The 15,338-nt window shown below is 40.1% G+C and overlaps 1 pseudogene; it reads right to left on the bottom strand.

Moving 5' to 3' along the window:
- Positions 1 to 1,569: 1,569 nt before the first annotated feature.
- Naa50-ps1 (N(alpha)-acetyltransferase 50, NatE catalytic subunit, pseudogene 1) lies at positions 1,570 to 9,225 on the bottom strand (annotated as a pseudogene).
- Positions 9,226 to 15,338: the final 6,113 nt, after the last annotated feature.

The raw sequence follows: 15,338 nt of genomic DNA, 5'->3' as shown, positions 1-15,338 counted from the left end.
GGAAATCAGTCTGGAGGATCCTCAGAAAATTGGACATTGAACTGCCTGAGGATCCAGCTATACCTCTCTTGGGCATATACCCAAAAGATGCCCCAACATATAAAAAAGACACGTGCTCCACTATGTTCATTGCAGCCTTATTTATAATAGCCAGAAGCTGGAAAGAACCCAGATGCCCTTCAACAGAGGAATGGATACAGAAAATGTGGTACATCTACACAATGGAATATTACTCAGCTATCAAAAACAACGACTTTATGAAATTCGTAGGCAAATGGCTGGAACTGGAAAATATCATCCTGAGTGAGCTAACCCAAACACAGAAAGACATACATGGTATGCACTCACTGATAAGTGGCTATTAGCCCAAATGCTTGAATTACCCTAAATGCCTAGAACAAATGAAACTCAAGACAGATGATCAAAATGTGAATGGTTCACTCCTTCTTTAAAAGGGGAACAAGAATACCCTTGGCAGGGAAGAGAGAGGCAAAGATTAAAGCAGAGACTGAAGGAACACCCATTCAGAGTCTGCCCCACATGTGGCCCATGCATATACAGCCTTCCAATTAGACAAGATGGATGAATCAAAGAAGTGCAGACCGACAGGAGCCGGATGTAGATCGCTCCTGAGAGACACAGCCAGAATACAGCAAATACAGAGGCGAATGCCAGCAGCAAACCACTGAACTGAGAATAGGTCCCCCGTTGAAGGAATCAGAGAAAGAACTGGAAGAGCTTGAAGGGGCTCGAGACCCCATATGTACAACAATGCCAAGCAACCAGAGCTTCCAGGGACTAAGCCACTACCTAAAGACTATACATGGACTGACCCTGGACTCTGACCTCATAGGTAGCAATGAATATCCTAGTAAGAGCACCAGTGGAAGGGGAAGCCCTGGGTCCTGCTAAGACTGAACCCCCAGTGAACTAGACTGTTGGGGGAGGGGGACAATGGGGGGAGGGTAGGGAGGGGAACACCGATAAGAAAGGGGAGGGGGGAGGGGGATGTTTGCCCGGAAACTGGGAAAGGGAATAACACTCGAAATGTATATAAGAAATACTCAAGTTAATAAAAAAAAAAAAAACCTAAATAAGCATGGTATCTTCTCACAAGGATAACAATGGTCCAACTCCTGAGAGTGCTGAAAGGACTAAAGGTAGAGTGAAGGCAATGTTGGGGATAGGACCCCACAGACGGTCTTGAAAACTCAAAATACCACAAATCCACTAAGCTTGTCTATGAATTAGAGCACAAGATATTGTCTTTTGAAATAAACAGTATAGTAGGCTCTGCCCTTCAATGTGAAAGCAGGATGTTGGTTTAAAAAAAAACTTTTTTTCAGTTAAAAATTTAAAATCATCTGACACCCAATTTTGGGGACATCTTAACTGTGAAATTATACAGATCTATCTTCTTCTTCCTTCAACCACCTCACAAAAGTAAGAGAACTAAAACAATCCAAACATGATCATTTTTAAGAGTCCATGAAAGTATTAAAAACTGTAAGAGGAAAGAAAAAAGGAGTAACAAAGGAGGAAAGCTGAAGAAAGGGGGAAGGGAACCAGTGGGTCTGTCTTTCTTTTATTTGGCGACAAGCAAGTGCAAGAGAGTTCATTTGAGATGTGTTCAGTTGTCTGTCTTTTGTGTCTCTGCACTCTGACCGGATGGGACTCTGAGGCTTTTCTGAAGCACATGCGCGTCTGCGGGCTCTATCATCTTATAGTAGTTCTTCTTAGTCTCGATAATCTCAAAGCCGAACTTCCTGTAGAAGTCAATCGCTGACTCATTGCTGATCTGGACATGCAGATAGATGTTGTCAAAAGTGCCATCTTTCTCACAGATGTTTAGGACATGATTTCACATTTTAGTTCCTATTCCTAGTCTTCGGTAAGGTGCAAGGCATCCTAGTGTCATGATGTAAAGTCTCTTTTGATTCTGTGAATGATCCACCCTGCAGCACACTGCACCTACAGCTATATCATTGAAATACGCAAGTTTTGCTAGCTCACCAACCTCTAGTACATCCTTGTAGAATTTATCATTATAGCTGACTGGAAAGATGACCTGGTTCAATCTCTTCAACTGTTTAATATTGTGGGGTGTCACATCTCCCAGCTCGATCCGGCCTTTTCATCTTCTCTGTCTGCTGAGGCTGTCGTTACAGCCGCCACCAACGCCGTCGTCCTCGTCGTCCTCGTCGCCCCGAGCTCTCCGCGCCCTAAGCTCAGGCCACTCAACCTCACACGCTGGCCTCTTGGCTGAGAGGACGACGAGGCCTCGAAAGCCAAGCCAGGCCCTGAAGCTCTAGAAGACGCGGGGAGATCTGCCACCGCCACGCTGCTGCCGCCGTCGCTCCCACGTGCACTCGGGACACTCCCCGTTTGATTTTCAATTTCCAATATTAACTCACTTTTTCTCTTTTTTTTCTTCCACTCTGATTTACTTTTTATAATAGGGACGAAGTCGTACCACGGTGTCACATATTAATTCAAACTATAGGAAAGCAATTTTTCTATACCCATCAGAACTGATAAATTTTTAAATTTTTCTACAACATAAAATATTTGCTAGGCTATTAAAAAAAAACTTACACCTGACACATGCCATGTAATGATGAGATAAGAGAGCCACCTTTAAGAGGCAACCAAGGGCAGCGGCCATAATATTTTGGCACATATATGCACTGTACCTAGGTCTGATGGGATCATGGTTCTTAGAGGAGAACTAACCATGACCACTTTTGCAAGACCAGGATAGATCTTTACCACATGCTAAACTTACACTTCTATCCACAGATGAGTGTAGCTCTCTCCTCTCATCAGAAAGAAAGCTTCTCTTTCCATCCAACAGAGGCCATTACAGAAAACTACAAGTGGTCACCATGAGAGTGTGCGTGACCTTGTGGTGTCCAACCCCAGGGGTACATCTGCAACACAAGTGCTTCACCTGACTCAGTAAACATCACACAAGAGGAAGAGAAAGATTATGAGAGCCAGAGACCAGGCTATATGTTGTAAGATTGTGTCTCCTAGAAATGACAGGGAGGCCTCACTCACAGGAACTTCTACAGACAACCTCAGAGTAGTGAAAGGGGGAGAGATGATCTTTCCCGGAGTTGAACCTCCTAATTGAATATCTAATTCCAAGTAGCCAGTCATGAAAGCCCAGACATACAAGCAACACTAAACAGACTAGACTGGTTGTATTTATATATGTATGCATACACACACACACACACACACACAAATAAAGTTATATATAACTTTATTATCTGTCTTTATACATTTATTATTTATTTTATTAATTATTATTCAGTTTACATATTTTATATAATATATAACACTAATAAACACTAATATATAACACTAATAAAGAGAATGAAGTCATGAATTACAGAGAGTAAGTGAGAGAGGGGTTAGAGGAGATGGTATGAATAGAGAAGAAAGAGAAGGGGGTAAGTGATATGATTATTTTAAATTATGTTTAATTAAAAAGAAATAAATATGTGCTAGCCCCAATATTTACATTCCAGCAATAGAGAATGTTCTTTTCAGAAGCTGAGGGCATCTCTGAAGATTCTACATTGTGGAATGGTTGTCACCATCTGGCCAAGTACCCAGACCATGGAGGCCGCTCTTGTGTCCTTTACATCACCCTGTGTTATGGGTTTCCTCAGCTCCTAGCTTCAAGCTCCCATTGCCGTCCTCCTCAGTACCACCGCAGTAGCCTCTCTCCTGCTGCCTTGTGTGTCCTCTCTACAATTTGATTTTTAGTCTGTAGCCAGAGCAGTCATTTAGGATGAAAATAATACCCTGCAATTAAAAATCTTCAATGGCTTTCTTGTGCTCTTAGGCCATCTTTAAACTCTTTAACAAAACCCAAAGGCCTGTGTGGTCTAACCCCTTTCATTTCTTCAGACAAGTCAGATTATATTCCTCCCTTGGGACGTCTTTAATTTTTACTTTATGACATGATCTTCCTTGCTTCAGGCCTGCCTATGCTATGCCCTTTGCCTGGAACATGTCACCTCACACCTCTCCCAACTTAAATCACGATGACATTCCTCTCAGGCTTGTCTCTTTGCATCACAGAGTGTCCTAAATACCTACTGGTGTATGCCACCGATCACCTGTGTCTTCCACAGTTCTAGTGTTTAAATTACAACGAGGAGGTACATCTGACTTGCCCCAAATCATTCCCTTATCCCACAACTCTACTCACTAGGGATAATCACACCTAGTTTTTGTGCCTTGCATACAATTGTAAAACAAAAATATAATGACAAACATATATGATAGGACTATAAGATTTAAATATGTCAACATACACATGTTTACACCTCCTCCCTCCTCTTTTTCATTCTAAATAGCCTCACTCAGCATATGGGACAAATACCTGTTTAATAGGATGAAAGATAGCTTATTAAATTCTTCTTATACAGAAAATTATTTGTGAAGGAAAATAGCATGCATAGGAAGGAAGAAGGAAAGGGTAAGAAAATAGTCCACATAAATGGATTCTTTAGTTCCACTTAATTTCCTGAGAGGGCGAGACAATGCTATTTCAGGAGAAACTTCTATTTGTAATGACTGGACTTCGGGGATATTGATTAATGAAAAGTTTCAGAATGTGATTTCATCATTTTAACCAGAAAAACTTTTTTTTCATTCTTTCAGGGGGAAGAGGGATCATGTGAAATTTCTGTTTTATATCTTAGTGTGGCATAGGATATTAGGATATGAAATATTCTAGTTGTTTGTGTTAGATATAAAACTTGATATGGGGTTCAGTTCCACCTATGTATATATGTTAAGGTTCTCTCAGGAGTAATAAACACCAAAAGTAAACTTTAAAAATGTGATTCTCCCTCACCTAGGCCCTCTGTGTGTGTGTGTGTATGATATATATATACATATATATATATATATATATATATATATATATATATATATATATATATATATATCTCCTAACAGTGGGAGCAGGGCTGTCTCTGAGTCTTTTGCCTAATTGTGGGGCCTTTGTCCTCCTTTTGAGTTGCCTCATTCAGCCCTAATGTGAGGGGAAATACCTAGTCCTATTGCAGCTTGCCATGTCATGTTTTGTTGATATCCCCGGGGGAGACATGCACTTTTCTGAATGGAAATGGAAGAGGAGTGGATTGTGGAGGGGGTGGATATATAAAAGAATAAGATTTATAGAAATTTAAAATGTAACTCTCCAACCTTCCGGGTAGTAAAGTTTGTAACAACCATGTTCCTCAAGTTCATGAACAGCAAATAGGGCCTTTTCACATGTCTCTCATCTCTTGTCTATAGGAATATCTTTGCTACTAAACATTTACTTGTCATTGACGCACGATTTCCTCTTCCAGTTCAAATATTAAAGCATGTCAACTGAGACCCAAGAACACTCTGTACACACTTTCCCACTGCACTCCTTTGGCACATCTCACCAAGTACAAACTGGTTTTCACTAATCACAGTGACCACGACCTGAAGACCAACACATCTGTTCTGACACAATTCTATACATTCTATAATTTAGTAACATGTTCTCCTTGTAGAAGAATGCTCAATTTTAACACTGTTGGCATTGACAGGTCTTGGATGCCCTACATTGTTAAATACTCAAAATTATTTGTTGTGTAATTGATGAAATGAAACCTCAGATGATATCATCCGTGTTATGTATTCTATCTTATATGGGATAATGGTTCCGATTGATGTGCCTTTTATGCTAACAGTGCTATAGATATTATTATTATTATTATTATTATTATTATTAAATATGATGAGATAGCATAGGGACTGTTCTTCTTTCCTGTAATATGACAACAGTTCAGGTTTTGGTCTCCATTTCTCCTGGACATAGCAAGTAGAATGTTCATACCTGATAAATGCAGAACAAATCAATAACTGTGCCATAGACTTCCTCCCTGAAGGAGTTCAGGGCCTGAGTGGCAAAAGCATCAGTAGTCTGCTTAGTTTCCTGAATTAGTTGCACTGGCGTCCAAACTAGCTGCTCCAAGCATCAGCTTCCTACAGTCTCTGCCTGTGCCCAGAGCTTGGTGTTCCAGCCTTTTCATTGATTTTTAGGCTATACAATGACATCGTTTCACTAAATGTTTTTCTGTTAAATAAATCCAGAATTCATTTCTACAGATACAGGCAAGAGCCCTGATTTAAACTAGTCTAATGTCAAGGGAACCTCAAAACAATCCAAAGTGCTTGCTGTGCATAGTCTGAACTGAAGGGGACGAACATTCCGTCCCTTTCCATCAGTAGGAATCTGCTCGTCTGTGACACATAGCAACAACACGTCTTTAAATTACTGCCTATGGTCTTCTGGAATGCCAGATTCACGAAAACCAGATCTTCTCTTTCCATAGACTTGTTGGATGAGATTTAAGGTCTGTGGAATGACATGCTTGGTCCTAATTGTCTTACTCAAAAACAAATAGAAAACTAAATTAAAAATCCTCCAGCAAGGTATAGTGAGAAACCAGGAAGCTTCTACAAGTGGACCAAAGAAAGAATTTAACACCAGACAATGTAGAGGAAGGCCATCAGTAACTGTCTTCTGGGATTGACATGGCCACTACACTTACAAATTCACAGCTGGAGGCATGATGTTTTTTTGAAAATTGTGTAAAAGGGCAAGCATGACTAGAATATTATATAAACATATACATATCCATATACATGTACATGTACTATACATTTAAAGGTTGTTCTGATCAAATTCAAGTGCTGATTTCTCTGCCCTCATAGCCAGATTAGCATAGGAAGTTAATATAAATCAATATAAGTCAATATTGTCTAGCTGTTGAGGTTCAGCTTGAAATAAATCACTCTGTGTGGTGTTTGGGGGCTAGCATAAAAGAAATACAGCTGCCAGGTTTATCCACTACTTAAATTTATATTGAAAAATTCATTTTACATGGAGTAGCTACAATTATCTGCATAGGAATTGCACAGGACTAGGCCCATCAAAATTCACTCATGGTTGGAGAAGGGACTTATGGGATCTGGCTTCTTTCTGGAGAGCTTTAACACTTAATGGTTGCTGGGCAAGAAAGAGTCATTGCCTTTAGTAGTGCAACGACTTGCAAGTTACTCCTGCTCCAGGAGCTAGATCTGGACCCCTGTTCAAATCAGCCCTGTTAAACTCAGTGGACCACAAAAATAGATAGATAGATAGATAGATAGATAGATAGATAGATAGATAGAGGATAGATGGATGGATAGATAGATAGAGGATAGATGGATAGATAGATAATGGATGGATGGATAGATAGATAATGGATGGATGGGTCGATAGATGATGGATAGATAGATAGATAGATAGATAGATAGATAGATAGATAGATAATGGATGGATAGATAGATAGATAGATAGATAGATAATGGATAGATGATGGATGGATAGATAGATAGATAGATAGATAGATAGATAGATAGATAGATAGATAGATAGATAGATAATGGATAGATGATGGATGGATAGATAAATGAGGGATGGATGGATAGATAGATAGATAGATAGATAGATAGATAGATAGATAGATACATAGATAGATACATAGATACATAGATAGATACATAGATACATAGATACATAGATAGATGGCATGATACTAGAAGGGAAGTTTGTTGGTATAAGCATCTCAGGGAGGTGGGGAGGCTTTAAGGAGAGGATAAAGGGCAGGCATGACAAAATATATAAATATATGAAACTGTTAAATATTAAATAGATAAAATGTGAGTAGGGGAATTTGACTGAGAAAGAACAGAGGCCAATTTAGAGAGTGAGAGAGATAGGAGTGTGTGTGTGTGTGTGTGTGTGTGTGTGTGTGTGTGTGTGTGTGTGTGTGTGTGAGAGAGAGAGAGAGAGAGAGAGAGAGAAAAGAGTTGTTGGTTAAGGGAGTCAAAGAACATATTTCAAAAGAAAATATGTAAGCTACTGACTGCTCTTATTATCTCCCATAACTTGAAAGTAAGACCCTGTTGCTGATGACATCACACACTTCAAACATGAAACTTGGAGGAACTGAGCAAGAGCTAATCTGGAAGCTTCCTGCCTGAAGCCTAGCTTTCACCAAATCAGAAGATGCTGTCTTTGCAAATTGCCAACCTATGCAAGAGGTAAAAGAACTACTAGTCCTATCAAGCTGTGACACCTATGAACCACAAGGACCACCACAGCAAGATACTACCAAGGGTGTAATTGTGCCGTGTATACTTTGGTAATCAACAGCTACATAATCGGGCTTAAGGCTCACTGACTGGGAGATAATCCATGCCTGGTACTGTAAAACCAGCCAACACCCATGACTGGTGAGGTCATAGAACATAGAGGGGAAACTACTACTGCCCTTTTTCTATAACTTCATCCTTCTATTGTCTAAATAGAGCACCACCCCTCGTCGAGGGAATGCCTTTTTGCAGCAGATAGAAACCATGACAGAGATCCACAAGTGGTCGAAATGCAATGAACAAATGACTGTAGGGTTCCCAGCCCCAGTTAATATATCTACGGCACAAGTCCTACACCTGAAGTTCAGAGGATATCTCTGTTGTGGTTTGCCCTGGAGTTATCTGTATTTTGATGCTAATTCCACTGCCCCAAGGACAGCTGCCTCATCAAGGACTCAGAACTCAGGTGACTTCACCAGAACCACGTCCCCATTGAATTTGTAAAGTAGAGGTGAGGAGCAGGTACAGGATAGAAGGAGAGGCAGAGAGAGGGGAGAAGCCATGGCAGGTGATGTTAAGATTTTGCTCTGTGTATTTACAGGTTGTTATCAATGTTCTTAAGGGATGGATGGCACCGGCTTTGTATGTTTAAGTGGGCAATTATATCTTACCAATTGGGTCAAAGATTATTGTGTTGTGTGTTCTTTTATGTGAGGGTTTGAGTGGAGGAAAGTGTGCAGCTGGGCTGTGTTTCCGCCAAGATATCTAGCAGATAACTTGGGGCACCCGAGGTGCGGACCTAGCGGGGTAAAAGACCAACATTACTACCATTTTATTTTTATATTTTTACAACAACATATCTCAGCAAAAGGGATGGAAGGATTGTACGAGGCTGAGGACCAGGACATTGGCCATGAGAAAATGTCTTCCATTTCTGACTCGGACCTCAACCCTTGAAATCTCAGTAACAATAGAGTTGGCTAACCATGAGCCACGCACCGACACCACCAGTTGGCGTACCATTATGGATGGAGAAAACCTCACAACTCCCCTTCCTGAGAGGAAGAGTTTCAAACAATTAAAGGCTGTAGAGAGAGAAGGGTGGGGGAGAGAGAGGGGGGGAGAGAATCCATCTTCCCTAGGAATAAGCCTCCTAAGAGATTACCCAATCCCAAATGGTCAGTCAGAAACACATAATATAACACTAAATGGCTGTATTCATATACATGTGTGTGTAACAACATTTAAAGAAGAGTCCATGCATTTGAGAGGGAGTGGGGCGGGATGAGAAAAGTTGGGGATGGGAGAACGAGGGGTGGAAATGATAATAATACAGTGCTCATACACGATCTTCTTAAAACCAATTCAATTTTTTTAAATAAAAATTAATTTAAAAAATAAAATAAGCATGTACCTCCTGTAATATTTTTAGTATTAGGAAAGAAAAAAAATCTATAGATTAGCCTACTAGTTGTTGGAGGAAAATTCTTTATCCCCCATCAATGTCCTAAAATGAGCTTTTTTATTCCAGACCCAGAAGAACCAGTTGTAGAGGGTAGCATTGTTATAATTAATTCTCAAGTGCTGGGACACTGTTGAGGACCTCCTTATCTACAAATAAGTAGCCAGCATCCTAAACAGGGTAGCACTTACCCTCAGGTCAAATGAATAGGCAAATTTACTGTATCCTATTTTATCTGGCTTTATGAAGTATAAAGAGGGTCATGGCCTTGTTGCTGAATTCCCAGACACGGCTTAGTACACAGCCCATGGTTCCTCAAACGAAGCTAAACCAGAGCAGCCCCTCAGAAAGCCTGAGAAAGCAAGACTGGTCTCTAAGTAAATTTCTCTCTTTACCTCTCAGAAGAGAAAGTGCCAGCATTTGCTGGGATGTCATTGTCCCTGCAAATAGAATATAACATACTCAGAAATGTAGGGAGATTTAACTGGATACAAGCTCTGGACCGAGACCAATTCCCAAGAACACTGAATCCACGGCAACTGATGTGTTGGCTTGGTGGTTTATGAAGATCACAAATAAATGTGGATCTGAGTCTTCAACTCCAGTGGAAGCCTGGATCTACTCTGCTCGTGGCAGCAAAGTAAAAATTATCATCGAGGAGGGGACTGAAGCAGAAGAATCCGCTTAACAGAATCAGTAGCTGTGGCAGCAAACAATGCAAAATGGATTAAACACAATGGTATATTTTCACGTTTCAATAATGCTGAAGTAAGTATCCCTCAGCCTTTAAAACCCAGGGTCATTCCTCTGCAGGATTCCTTCATCTCCTGTAATCTCTCCTTCGTCTGTACCCAGTTTCTGACAGGAATGTCAGGAGGACCTAAGTTTTTTTTTCAAAAACACCTTCAAGTTGTATATGTCATGCTTGATCATGACCATTAACAAAATCCAAATAGAGGCCCATCTCTACATGCAAGTTTGGGTTGGAGATGTGGCCTCACAGCCCAACATTTTATCAAGAGGAAAGAAGCAAATTTGGGAAGTAGCCTGTATCATCTCAGCCCCGAATGAACCAGCGCAGCAGGAAGACAGACAATGGAAATATTTACCCTAAGATTTCTGGAACATTACCATATTCTGCCTATTCCTTGGAACTGAACACCAATGCATGGGACAGAAGAGCACCAGGGAAGCTGAGCTGTCACCTCCTAGCAGGAGATCATCATGAAGCAACAACTGGTCTGTACCGCTTACCATCATTGCTCAGAGGCCAGAATTAGAATAGCTGCTCCTAAGAGTTTGGTGATATTTTAAGCCATGTAAACAAACTGTTGAAGAGTGAAGAATGTTGGAAGTGAGTATCAAAAGAGGAAGAAAAAATAAGGAGAAAGGAGTCCATTTAAGCATGTCTGGATTCTCTCATTAGATTTAAAATTATATATACATGATTGGCATCTCAGGAAGTTGCAACAGCTCTATCTGTTATCAATTGTTCTCTCTCAAACCATGAGCATGATTACTTATGTCTCACTGAACTTTCTCCCTCAAACTTTATCTATCGTTTCATTAGAAAGTCTCCAAGGCAGGTTGCTCATAGGTCACCATGCAATTTCCTGGTCTTAACAAACAACCACCGGTGGGCTACTGCAATGCTGCACCACTCTGGAAGCAATTGGCCGAAGGCACGCATCTTTATCTATCTGGCTAGAAAAGGAAAGGCATGAAGTTAGCTTTTATCCTGGTTAATAACAATGATGAATGGTTTGTCCCACTTGTAACAAGTTGGGATGGAGTCTGATTAAAGGGCTGGTGAGAAGAAAAGAAATCTGTGTATGAATTGTGTATACAAACTTCTTGAAGTGGATCCAAAATGGAAGACATTTGTGTACCCCCCCAGAAGTGCACACTCCTCTGTAATACAAACGATCCCTTTTTGACCCTGTCAGCCAGCTTCATTCTCTATAAACTTGTCCTTGATCAAGGTAGGGCTAACCAAATGAACTATGGCATAGATGGATGAGATTCATAAACTTCTGAACAGCTGCTTCTCCCCAGAAAGTTCGTGCAGCCTCTACCAATGCTGACTCCCTGATACGTCAGAGCTGAACCCAGCATTACATTACAAGGGACTATTTGGATGACGTTTAGTTGGGAAAGTGTCTAGATACAATATGGAAAAGACAGTAGTCAAGAAACAAATTGTATCTAGCAGCTGCATGAAGGTAACAGACGCCTTCAATACTTGCAAAGAAGATTGAAAGAGGTTGCTTTTGAGGCTCACCTGATCTACATAGTGAGACTCTGCATGATGGTTGGCTTTCATCAACTTGACCTTTGACATTGGCCTGTGAGCACGTCTGTGGGCATTTTCTTAATCACCAATTGATGTAGGAAGGTTAAGCTTACTGTGGAAACTACTATCTGTGGGGGTAGGTATTTGAGAAAAATGCCTGAGCAAGCCAGAAAGCAGCATTCCTCTGTGATCCGTGCTTGAATCCTCCAAGTTCCTACCTGGAGTTTCTGTCTTCACTTCCTCAGTGACAGACCTCAGTGAAGATTTACCTCCTGTCAGGTAGAATAAACCTTCTCCTCCCCAGGCTGCTTTTGGTCAGAATATTTTATCTATTTTATCACAACCATAGAAAGTCCACTAGAATACTCAAACCAAGAAACACAAAAAGCTCACCTTACACTTTAGTAGAGCTATACAGTCTTAAGAAGACATATGGAGAAACAGCGTCTTCCAGACACAGCAGAACTGATGTGCTCAGAAGCTCACAAAGACTGGTAGCGCACATAAGATTGGTAAAGGTGTAAGCCAGAGGGAGTACCCTCGAGAAGCTATCTGCAATTGTTACGCACTGGTAAAGGGGAAAATCAGTTCTCTCCAATGGAGTGGGACTAGGTGTGTCAACCTACTCCGTGCCCAGGAGTAAATGACCAACACAGAAAAGACTGAATGCTATTTTGTGGACTTTGATTTTTCCATTTTGCTTTGTTTTTATAGTTTTCTGTTTTAATGGCCTTTTGCCTATTCGCTTTGATTTTCATTTTTGTGCTTTTTAATGAAAGTAAAAAAAAATCCACAAAGAACAAAATGTCAGTGTTGCTAATTCAAAAATGATCTTTGTAATAAGTGGGCCGGTGTCTGAAAGAAAAGCTCATAAGGATGTTAAAGTAATCTAGGGGACAGGAAGCATAAATGGAAAACAATCATATGCAAGTATGAGAAGTCACCCAGCCTCACCACTGGGAGTATAATGTGCATTATTGCAAACAGACCCTGCTTTCAGTGTTTTTTCACCCACCACAGTTACAAGAGAGATCGAAGTCCGTGGAATTGGCGGCATAAGGGATGGGAACAGTCACATGCTGCTTTCGAAACTTGCTAAATCTTCTTTGCAAATAATGCTGGGTCATTTTTTTTAAACACCATTTAAAATGATCCCTATTGCTGACTGCAATTACATCTAAAGAAGCCATCTTTGGGCTGGGGAAGCTGGGAGATGTATAGGGTGTTGATTGCTGCATGGTTCAGGTAGCCACAAAGAAAAAGAAAAAGTGAGAAGGCTCAATGCAGCTCTCCTGACTCCCCTTACTATGCATTCTCTGTGACTTTTAAATTACAGAGATATTTTTTCTGCAGAGAGAGAGAGAGTTTGTGCAGAGAGGTATCTCCTGTGCTATAAATATTTAAAGAAGTCATAATACAGTCTGCCTCTCGACTCCCCCATGCATCTGTGTGTGTTTTTATGAGTGTGCAGAAAGGAATGATATAATAATCAGCCAAGTCTTGGTCTACATCAAAGGAATGTCACTGTTTACTAGATATAATACGAAGACTTCAGAGAAGAGACTTTGAAATTTCTTTCTCTCCTGTAGTTTAATCTTTTCAAATAGCTAGCTCAATGCTGCTTCGTTTTGCTTATTTTTACTCTTAATGTAATTGATTCGTTAATGTTTGCTGAGTGAGAGTGCAGAAATAAAATCAGTCATTCTAGAACAATTGCCTTCGAGGAGGACACTCGAAATAATACCACAAATTGTCCAGGAAGACTTTTTTTTCCTGCTAGGATTTGGCTGTTAATTGCTTGGACATGTGTTTTAAAGTTATGAATGATAATGCCCGTGAGGATTTTTTTTATTATTACTTTTTTTAAAGCCTGGAGAGCCATTTGTTTTACATTTTTACAATTTAACAAAAATACACTTGATCCATAGAAGAAACTGCCTTGGCCGGAACACCTCTTACGGCACTAAGGTCACATGTCATGAGACTGTTTAAATTAGAAACAGGAAGTGCTTTCCTGTTTCTGAAAAGCCTTGTAAATGTTATCTCAGGATAGAGAGGCTCAAAACACTGAAGCTAAATAATAAACCAGTTTTGTTGTTTTTGTCTCAGAAACCTGCTAAGATGTGCTAAGCCTTGACTTTGTTTAGAATACTTCTGAGATGGTGTGGCTTTCTATGGAAACACTGATGCATTTCTCTTGACATAAAGAGTCATGTATATCCCATTAAACACATGATTTCCAAATGCCAGTGTGTAATTCTATGCTACATGCTTAAATACAAGATTCGTTTAAAATAGAAACATAAAGGTAAGTTTCTTGGGGCTACTTTAAAAAGTAACTTCAAGACACTCACCTGTAAATGTGCTTCATAACAATATCTATATATAAATTCTTAAATGCTTATATATAAATTCTTAAATTCTTAACAATGACTTTGTTAGGTAAACCAAAGATATCAAACTATTACAAATAAATGGTGTGTAACTAACAGGCACGGTTTTCCTCTTCACTTCTTTTGGTTATATGGCTAAAATAGGCCCCCTCGTGGAAAATGAAACACAGTAAATTAACAACCAAATACTTTCCTATAGTACAAATATTTATCAATTTAAATTCAAATTCTATCTGTGAAACCCATGTGGACTTTTGGTGATATCCGTAAACTATATTTAAAAAACCTTTCTATGTTCTAAATTTGCAGGAGAATTTTTAAATATATAGTAGCTGCGATCCCTCTGGAGGGAAAAAACAAAAACCACCACAGTAATGTTCTTCCATTGAACAGGGCATCCTGCAAGAATAAAGGGAAGGGAATGAAAAGGAAAAGAGGAAAAATGTATAGCTGGACACAAGCCCCAAAGCCTCGCACTAACTGGTGTAGTGAACTCAGCTTGCCCTGATTGTCTAGGTCCTGCTCACTGTTAGCACTCCACAAACAACAAATACCACCATCAACAGCAAAACAATGGGTCGATTTTGTGTGGTTTATTAAACAGAATACTGACTGGAATGCCATTTCGGTTTTCTGTTTTGTTTGTTTTGTTGGTTTGGTTTTGTTTCTTTCTGGATCTCATCTTGTGTGGATTGCGCTGAGGGGAAAACACCTAAACTGGTCATTTTTCACTTTTGAAAAATACAACCCAATGAGAGAACAATTTGGTGAATCGACGGGGGGCTGTTTTAGGCCACATAGTTCGCTGTGATGTCACTGAACTGCCGAGCTAATAGCACCGCTTGGGAAGTCAGCCTAAGCGGAAATAGAAGTTCTCTGCAGTTTGAAAGGTTGAGTGCTTGCTTTCTAGGTAGAGATTTCCAGAGTGGCATTGTCAGTTTCAAGCAGGATACCTTTTCTCACTTTGTTGTGTTTTGTTTCTGCTTTG

The sequence above is a fragment of the Rattus norvegicus genome, chromosome 18 (genome assembly GCF_036323735.1).
Source record: "Rattus norvegicus strain BN/NHsdMcwi chromosome 18, GRCr8, whole genome shotgun sequence".
In the NCBI taxonomy this organism is placed as follows: Eukaryota; Metazoa; Chordata; class Mammalia; order Rodentia; family Muridae; genus Rattus; species Rattus norvegicus.
The sequence above is the reverse complement of the archived record's forward strand: the minus strand, read 5'-3'. Positions and strand labels throughout refer to the sequence as shown.